The following is a 9,209-nucleotide window of genomic DNA, read 5'->3' as shown; positions in this document are numbered from 1 at the left end:
CGATGGGAGGGGGAGTCCACACCTCACTCAAAGCCTGCCCACAGGCGAATGATGTCACCGACAGGCATGACAAAACTCACGCATGCGCACGAGGGTTCAAGCTTGTCTGACGTAAAAACATATGAATCAAATCCATTTATTTTTTGAAAAAAATAAAAAGGACCGCTTTTTTATCACAGACCTCGTATAACCATGATTGTTCATCATATATTTGCTATACATTATTAATATATCCATAATTCATACTGGGACATTTGTCATTTTTGGCCAATTTTGTTGCGGACGACAACGGATGCCCGTAATTTGTATACTCAATTCATGCGCATTTGATCCTCTCCCCAGTGGGACCGGGCTCTTAAAAAGGCATTAAAGGAAAAATTATTAGGAAGTATCTTTGATAGGAGACACTGATGGGCTGTTCATGCTTCTTAAAAGAGCTAAAATGACCTTCAAAGTTTGTAATGTGAGTAAAAATCTACTTCTATTTCATTCCTACTGACCGCCAGAGGAAGGTGCTTAGCACCTGGATAACTACATGTGCGCAAGCACAGAGAGGTTGAGAATATATACCAACAAAGTCACGCCATTGGATGTGACCTGGGTGATGTCACTGGTTGTCTTTATATGCCAGACGTACCCAGCGCTCGCTTCTTTTCTACATTCTTGCATTCTGAAGAGGTTGAGAACGCATTTATCTATGATTGCCGCTCTCGCTTGTAGCCTCGCAAACCACTTTTGGTTGGAGCTTCGTGCACTGCACACGTCCTCCAGAGGCTGCGAGACACGGCTTCACTGTTTTGTATTCTTTGATTCGCCTGTCGTGAGTACACCTTCCTTGCTGGGTGCGCGCCCTTCGCTGCTGCCCTGCTGGGTATTTTCTTCTGTGCACAGTTGAAGTCACTAGCTGCTAGCCACTAAGCCTTTAACTGTTTTGTTTCGTCAAAGGATGGCTACTTGTTTAGTTTTGTCGCTAACCCCATTAACTACGTGGTAGTGTGTGTATCAGAATCAGTATAGTGTACTGTGTTGGGCTTGCCGTGAGTGTTTTTCCATTCCTTGAAGTACTTTCTTCTGCGCTGCGACATTTTACTAAGTTAAACAGCTCCACTAGCAGCTGGTGTCATTGATGTCAGTGATTTAGCACTTAGGCTGTGAGTATTTTGGCTGTGTGCATCGTGTTATCACTGTAGCTGTGAGTGATTCACGGTCTGTGCCTTGTATTACTTCTTACGCTGCGAATGATTCCCGCTCCATGCCTTGTATTAGCATTTACGCTTCGAGTGCTTCATGCTCCGTGCCTTGTGTTACAACTGTGGCTGTGAGTGATTCCCACTCTGTGCCTTGTGTTACGGCTGTGTCTGTGAGTAATTCACGCTCCGTGCCTTATGTTACGGCTGTGACTGTGAGTGATTCACGCTCCGTGCCTTGTGTTACTGCTGTGTCTGTGAGTAATTCACGCTCCGTGCCTTATGTTACGGCTGTGACTGTGAGTGATTCACGCTCCGTGCCTTGTGTTACGGCTGTGTCTGTGAGTAATTCACGCTCCGTGCCTTATGTTACGGCTGTGTCTGTGAGTAATTCACGCTCCGTGCCTTATGTTACGGCTGTGTCTGTGAGTAATTCACGCTCCGTGCCTTATGTTACGGCTGTGTCTGTGAGTAATTCACGCTCCGTGCCTTATGTTACGGCTGTGACTGTGAGTGATTCACGCTCCGTGCCTTATGTTACGGCTGTGTCTGTGAGTAATTCACGCTCCGTGCCTTGTGTTACTGCTGTGGCTGTGAGTGATTCATGCTCCGTACCTTGTATTAGCATTTATGCTGCGAGTGATTAATGCTCCATGCCTTGTGTTACGACTGTGGCTGTGACTGATTCACGGCCGTGCCTTGTATTAACATTTACGCTTCGAGTGCTTCATGCTCCGTGCCTTGTGTTACGGCTGTGGCTGTGAGTGATTCACACTCCGTGCCTTGTGTTACGGCTGTGGCTGTGAGTGATTCACACTCCGTGCCTTGTGTTACTGCTGTGGCTGTGAGTGATTCTTGCTCCGTACCTTGTATTAGCATTTACGCTGCGAGTGATTAATGCTCCATGCCTTGTATTACGACTGTGGCTGTGAGTTATTCTCACTCCATGCCTTGTGTTACTACTGTGGCTGTGAGTAATCACATTCATGCCTTGTGTTAGTATTTACACTGCATGTGATTCATGCTTTGTATTGCTATCTGTAACCGTCAGGGCTTGTGTTAGCCATCTGCACGCAGTTCACAATGATGTCAGGGCCTTTGTTGCATCGCTGTAGTACTTGTTTGGCTCATTTGAGCCCAGGAGATGGACATATGTTTTGTCCCTCATGTCTTGGGATCGTCTTGGGGAAGTCCTGACTGATGATGCCTGCCTTAATTTTGTCAGTATGCCACTGGCAGAGAGGTCTGCCAGACTCGCGGCATTGGAAAGCTTCAAGTGCCTTTTTCAAAGTCACTCAGAAAGTTGAGTTCAATGTTCCAGCTTCGCAACCATACATTGAGGAGCTCCACCGATGTTAGGCAGACCCCAAATCATCGACCCATCTATCGCAGGACTACAGAGCCCTTATCTCTGTTCAGCTCAGTATGATCTGAACTGTATGCCCTCCATTGAAGCAGAGGATGATGATGCTACTCAAAGTTTTAGTGATGCCTCACTCCAGAGTTTTGCTTATATGTCCAGAGAGCTTGACAGACTGATGTCAACCCTTACCATCACTAGACGTCAGGTGTGGCTTGCGCAGTCCCCCCTGTCCAAATCCTGCAGAGGGACACTCCGTTCACTGCCGGTTCTTCCAGCCCAAGTATTTGGACCTGCGACCCAACAAACTTTGGAGCATGCTATTGAGGCTAGTAAATCTCTGTGACAGTTTGATGACCTCCTGACTTCCAGGCCTCAGCCAGTCAGACGTGCTACAACTTTTCACTCTATATCCAGCCTCCTGCCTACTCCCAGAGCTGCACGTGCCTTCACAGTTGAGGGCCAGCTCTTCCAGCGGCCTGCGTTTCAGGACCCTACAGGCAGACCCCCGAGAACTGAATGTTGAATCGCACCCAGAGGTCATCAGGGATGCGAGGCAGAGGTGGTCAGGTCTGACTGCCAACATTTGGCCCCCAGCTGTTTTTCACTAAATCATCTCAGGCATTGGGAGGCCCAAGTTCAAGACCCATGGGTGATTTCAACCTTGTTCGAGGGTTACAGTATTCAGTTCAGATGTCGTCCTCCAAAGTTCAATAGGGTGAGGATGACCATTGTTTCTGACCCAGTGCAGTCTGCCGCCCTACAACAGGAGATTTTGGAACTCCTGGAGAAGGGGGCCATACAGCCAGTTCACAGATACTTCAACTATCACACCAGGAGACTGGTTCACAAGTATCAACTTAAAGGACGCCTATTTCCATGTGCCAGTGGCGCCTCGTCACAGGTAGTTTCTCCACTTTGCTTTCGAGGGTCAGGCATACCAGTTTAGGGTGCGTCCTTTTGGCCTCTCTCTCGCCCCTCGTACATTTACCAGATGTAGGGCTGCACCACTAGCCCCACTGCAAGCTCTCGAATTACGAATCCTACCTTACTTAGATGATTGGCTTGTCTGCATTCTGTCTCAAGAGCAGGTCCACAATGATACAACTCTTCTACTGAACCATGTCTCTCAGTTAGGACTCATAGTGAATTTTGCGAAGAGTTCTCTGGTTCCCAGTCAACAAATAACCTCCATCGGCATCGCCATCAACTCCCTAACTATGACTGCATCACCATCCCCGCAGAGAGTGGACGATGTAATTCTTCTCGTCTCACATGTTCAACGGGCTGTGACACTGTCTTTTGGTTTGCTGCTCCGGTTGATGGGCAAACTGACTGCAATGTCACTAGTGGTACCTTTGGGACTTCTGTTCTTGCATCCCCTACAGATTTGGATCAACAACCTAGGCCTCAACTCAAAGATGCATCAGCACAGGCTTGTACGACTCTCCAACCAGGGCCTTCTGCACCTCAGACCCTGGGGAAACATAGACTTCATCTGCAAGGGTGTCCCTCTAGGCTCCATCCCTTCTCGTCGAGAGGTAGTTGTTACAGATGCGTCACTCAAAGGTTGGGGGCCGTGTGGAATCATAGGATGGTGAGGGGTGTCTGGAGTCCTCAGTAGCGACTTCAACACATAAACGTGCTGGAGCTTCGCGCTGTGCGACTGGCTTTCAAGCATTTCCTCCCGGCCCTGAGAGGAAGACATGTTCTTGTCCAGTCGGACAACACATCTACAGTCTACCACATAAACCATCAGGGGGGCACCAGGTCCAATCACGCACTGGCAGAAGCTCGGAGGCTTCTCCTATGGGCATTGCCTCGCATTCACAGTGTCAGAGCAGTTCATCTGCCCGGCGTACAGAATGGCGCTGCAGATTTACTCTCCAGACAGAAATCACCACCGGTAGAGTGGAGACTGAACCCGATTGTGGTCCAGATGATCTGGAAGAATTATGGAGTAGCGGAAGTGGATCTCTTCACTTCAAGCACTTCGACACATTGCCCACGGTGGTACTCCTTCTCAGAACCAGACAGCCTGCTGGTGCAGGTTGCACTGGCTCACCTGTGGCCGGACTGCCTCCTGTATGCCTTCCCCCTCTTCCACTGCTAATGTTGACACTGCACAGGATAGACCAGAGCTGGTTGCTCCGTTCTGGCCAGGTAGGATTTGGTTTCCCATCATTTACAAGCTCCTCAAGGGGGAACCTTGGGCTCTCCTGGAGAGGAAGGATTTGTTGTCACAGCAACAGAGGAGGATTTGGCACCCTCACCCAAAACGCCTTCAATTGTATGTGTGGCCATTGAAGGGCCGGACTCCTTGTTAAGTTCTTGTGACCAGGCTGTTGTTCAGACTATCCTTAACTCACATGCGGCTTCTACCAGGGCTTTGTATGGCAACAGATGGAAGCTGTTTGTCCGCTGGTGTGAGAACCAAAAGTTAAACCCGGAGCATTGCCCTGTGCCTATTCTACTCAAATATTTACAAGAACTGCTGGAGAAAGGACATTCTGTTGCTACCTTAAAGGTTTATGTTGCTGCAATCTCTGCACGTCTATGTTGATGGCCGGTCAGTGGGTTTGCATTCCCTAGTGTGTCATTTTTTTGAAAGGTGCTCTACGTTTGCAGTCTCCAAGGCTTGCATGCGTACCTTCATGGGACCTTCCACTAGTCCTGGAGAGTTTAAGCTTATCTCTTTTCGAACCAGCTGAAACTGCTGATCTTAAATGGGTGTCAGTGAAGACTGCCTTTCTACTTGCAGTATCTTTGGCTAAGCGGGTGAGAGAGCTCCATGCCCTATCGGTCGCTGAGGACTGTTTGCGATGGAATTCTCACGGATCTGGGTTTACGCTGTGGCCTAATCCATCCTTTTTTTCCAAGAGAATTTAAGCCATTCATGTTAACCATCCAGTTTCCTTGGCTGTGTATGCCCTGCATTCTGATCCAGGATTATCTGTCTCAGGTTCCCTGTGTCCTGTCCAAATGTTGAGGCGGTACTGTTTGTATGTTACGGTGATCACAAAAAAGGCTGTGCTGTCTCAAAGCAGTGACTTTCACATTGGGTCGTGGATGCCATTTTACAAGTATACAAGTCCAGGGGTCTTCAGCCTCCTAAAGTTACGTGCCATTCCACCAGAGGGGTGTCCACCTCCTGGGCTGCACTAAGAGATGTTCCTTTGAGTGATATCTGTGCTGCTGCTTCGTGGGCTTCATCCTGCACCTTCGCCCGCTATCACAGACGGAATGTGGCCACTCCTTCTGCGGTGACTTTGGCGGTGTTGTCTACCTCCACTCCCCACTGCTGATGCTAGGTGAGTGTGATTTTTCGTGACCTTGTTGGTATTAAGTCATCCAGGTGCTAAGCACCGCCCTCTGGCGGTCAGTAGGAATGAAATAGAACGAGAGTTATGAATGTAACTAAGGTTCTATGAATTCTGGATGACCGCCAGAGTGCTTGTCACTCAGAGTCGTGCGAGTTCATTCCGAAAAGAAGCGATGGGTACATCTGCCATATAAAGGCAACCAATGACGTCACCCAAGTCACATCCAATGGCGTGACTTTGTTGGTATATATTCTTGACCTCTCTGTGCTTGCGCACATGTAGTTATCCAGGTGCTAAGCACCGCCCTCTGGCAGTCATCCAGAATTCATAGAACCTTAGTTACATGCGTAACTCTTGATTTATAATTCAGACATAGCATTCAAAATGTTTCAAAATGTTTATTATTTGCCTTTTATATATTTTTGAAAGATGTTTAAGTGTAAGAATTCAACAGTATTTGTTTAAAAAAGAGAATTATGTGAAGGTTTGACTGTGAATGCTGCTTTACTTAAGACATTCTTCTCCTTTACTAATAGGACAAAATCAAAAAGAAGAAGAAATAAATATAATTTAAAAAATAAACACACACACACACTGGGAAAAGTAAATTCCATTTAAAGAGAAAAGATTTGAAAATTAATAAAAAACATTAAAAGCTTACACCAAAAGGTTCCATTTGTGTCACGTGTCTTATTTGATGCACTTTGTCATTTAATCTGAGGGATGTTATTTTAAATAGAGGTGGTTTTGTTTGTTTGTTTGTCTAAATATACAGTGGGGAAAATAAGTATTTGACCCACTGTCAGTTTTGCAGGTTTTCCCACCTACAAAGAATGGAGAGGTCTGTAATTTTTATCGTAGGTAGTTTACATATGCATGTAAACTGAACAGCCTGTTTTGTGTTCAGACTTATGTTCATTCAAAGTAGATTAGATGTGATACAATTTATGATTACAGATGTTCTGTATATGTATCTTAGACAGGTAAGTCTCCATTTAACATAAACATTTTTCTACAATATTATGCCTGATAAAATTGGACAACAGATATAGAAGTTAAATTTTCTTTTATTTAGAAATCTTTTCCCCATCCCATTTGGGTCTACAGCTTTTCAGATAAAGATTTACAATCATTTGCTTTGAATAAAAAGTGAAGAATTAGCAATCACAACAAACTGACTTATAAATGATTAAATATATACAGAATGTACAGAAACTTTATTTTCAGTGATTTTAGAACAAACTCCTGAATTTAAGCACGCTGTGCTGCTCAAATAATTTTTTTCATACACAAACACACCGTGCCAGGAATAAATGATCATTTATAAGAAAATGTGGTGAGTTAAACCATTTTGTGTTTTGTAAGCAGCTTATATCATCCACAGCGTTGTTGTCATCCCCTGACAGCTGCGCTTCACATCCTCTTTCTGTCACGTTCGGCTGGAACATACACAATTTGGAGCCGCTGATTATTATTACCGTGGCTTCCTTTCATCAGAAACTTCCTCATCTTCTTCAAAAACAATCGATATGTCACTTAAAGCTTCTCTATAATCGCACACTATGCCTTTGCTGTCCTTGTCTGCCGTATTAGTAAACAGAGCCGCGCTGCGACACATTTACTCGAATGACGTCACATTCATCGTAGCAAAAAAGTAGGTCAACTCGGAGGCGGTAAATTCAAATTCTCAGATGGGTAACGAAACAACTAAATCCTTGTTCAGTGTAATTTTATGGTGCAAAATAAAGACAACATATGGAAAAAGCTTTTATTCTTCTTCAAGAATATGTAAAAACGTCATGGCGTGGCAGGGACACTTTAAGCTCTGTTTTTCTAGGGGGTCAAATACTTATTTCATGCAATAAAATGCAAATTAATTATTTAAAAATCATACAATGTGATTTACTGGATTTTTTTTTTTTTTTTTTTTTTTTTTAGATTCTGTCTCTCACAGTTGAAGAGTACCTATGATAAAAATTACAGACCTCTCCATTCTTTGTAGTTGGGAAAACCTGCAAAACTGACAGGGGGTCAAATACTTATTTTCCCCACTGTATTATGTGCATCATTTAAAAGGGCATCATTATTTGAGATTTCTCAGCCTGAGAAATCTCAAATTAACATATGACAAACATGTTCCAGACCTGAAAGTACTGTAATAATGTACAAATAATATTAAAATACATCTTAAAAAGGCATTAAAGGAAAAAACGATTAGGAAACATCTTTGATAGGAGACAGTGATGGGCTGTTCATGTTTTTGAAAAGAACTCAAATGACCTTCAAAGTTTGTAATGTGAGTAAAAATCTAAATTTATAATTCAGACATAGCATTCAAAATGTGAATAATGTGGAAAAAACAGCACGTGTGCACAGATCATAAACTATTCTATGCAAGAAAAAGTTTAATAGATACTGGGCAGAATAATTTGTTTTGCATTAACTGCTGGTTTGACCTTTTAGTCTTTTAATATTGAAACAAAAGTTTAGTTTTTGGTAACAAATTGAAGCTCAGGGTCTCAGTAACAATTTTATTCTGAGTAGATAATGATCAAATACATATTTGTAACATAATTAAGTAAATATATTTATTGTTATTGTTTGCTTGTTTGTTTATTTTTGGAGATTGAGACACATTGTTGTCTTAGCAAATTTAAATATAATACCTACATACAGATAACAAAATGAAATGTGTAATTTTGCTTGTGAAATATGTGATGAGGCATTCGGTTATTGACCATAAGCTTAAATTTGGTACCAAATGTAATTCCTAAATACACCACATAGAGTCGCTGTTCACTAAGTAATGACCGCCTGTTTTTCAAGGACTTGAAGCATTAACAAATTATACACAAAATTTAAATGCCATCAGTCATGAGATATTACACTTTCTGGGTCCGGATATATTAATTGAAGGAGTGTCAAATTTTAAAAAATAATTAATTAATTAAATATGAGAAGATAGTAAAGGTAATAACTGAATAACAGTAAACCTTTGTTTTTTCATGATTTTATTTCTGGACTGTTTCCCACTTTGTGGAGAATAATCTCTTTGAGCCACTGCAGTCTGCATTTAGAATACACCATTCCACAGAGACAGCTCTTACTAAAGTGGTGAATGACCCTCTATACTTGCAATGGACTCAGACACCATTCTGGTGCCATTACTGTTAGATCTCACCGCTGCATTTGATACGGTGGATCATCGTATACTACTGGATAGGCTTTGGGATCATTACTTAGTAACGCATTACTCTAATCTGAGCGCCTTTTTCAGTAACGAGTAATCATGTGCCATGAAGGGCCAAGACACTGCAGTTTTCCCTTTCTACCAATCAC

This window comes from Thalassophryne amazonica, chromosome 16 (assembly GCF_902500255.1).
Source record: "Thalassophryne amazonica chromosome 16, fThaAma1.1, whole genome shotgun sequence".
Taxonomy (NCBI): domain Eukaryota; kingdom Metazoa; phylum Chordata; class Actinopteri; order Batrachoidiformes; family Batrachoididae; genus Thalassophryne; species Thalassophryne amazonica.
The sequence above is the reverse complement of the archived record's forward strand: the minus strand, read 5'-3'. Positions refer to the sequence as shown.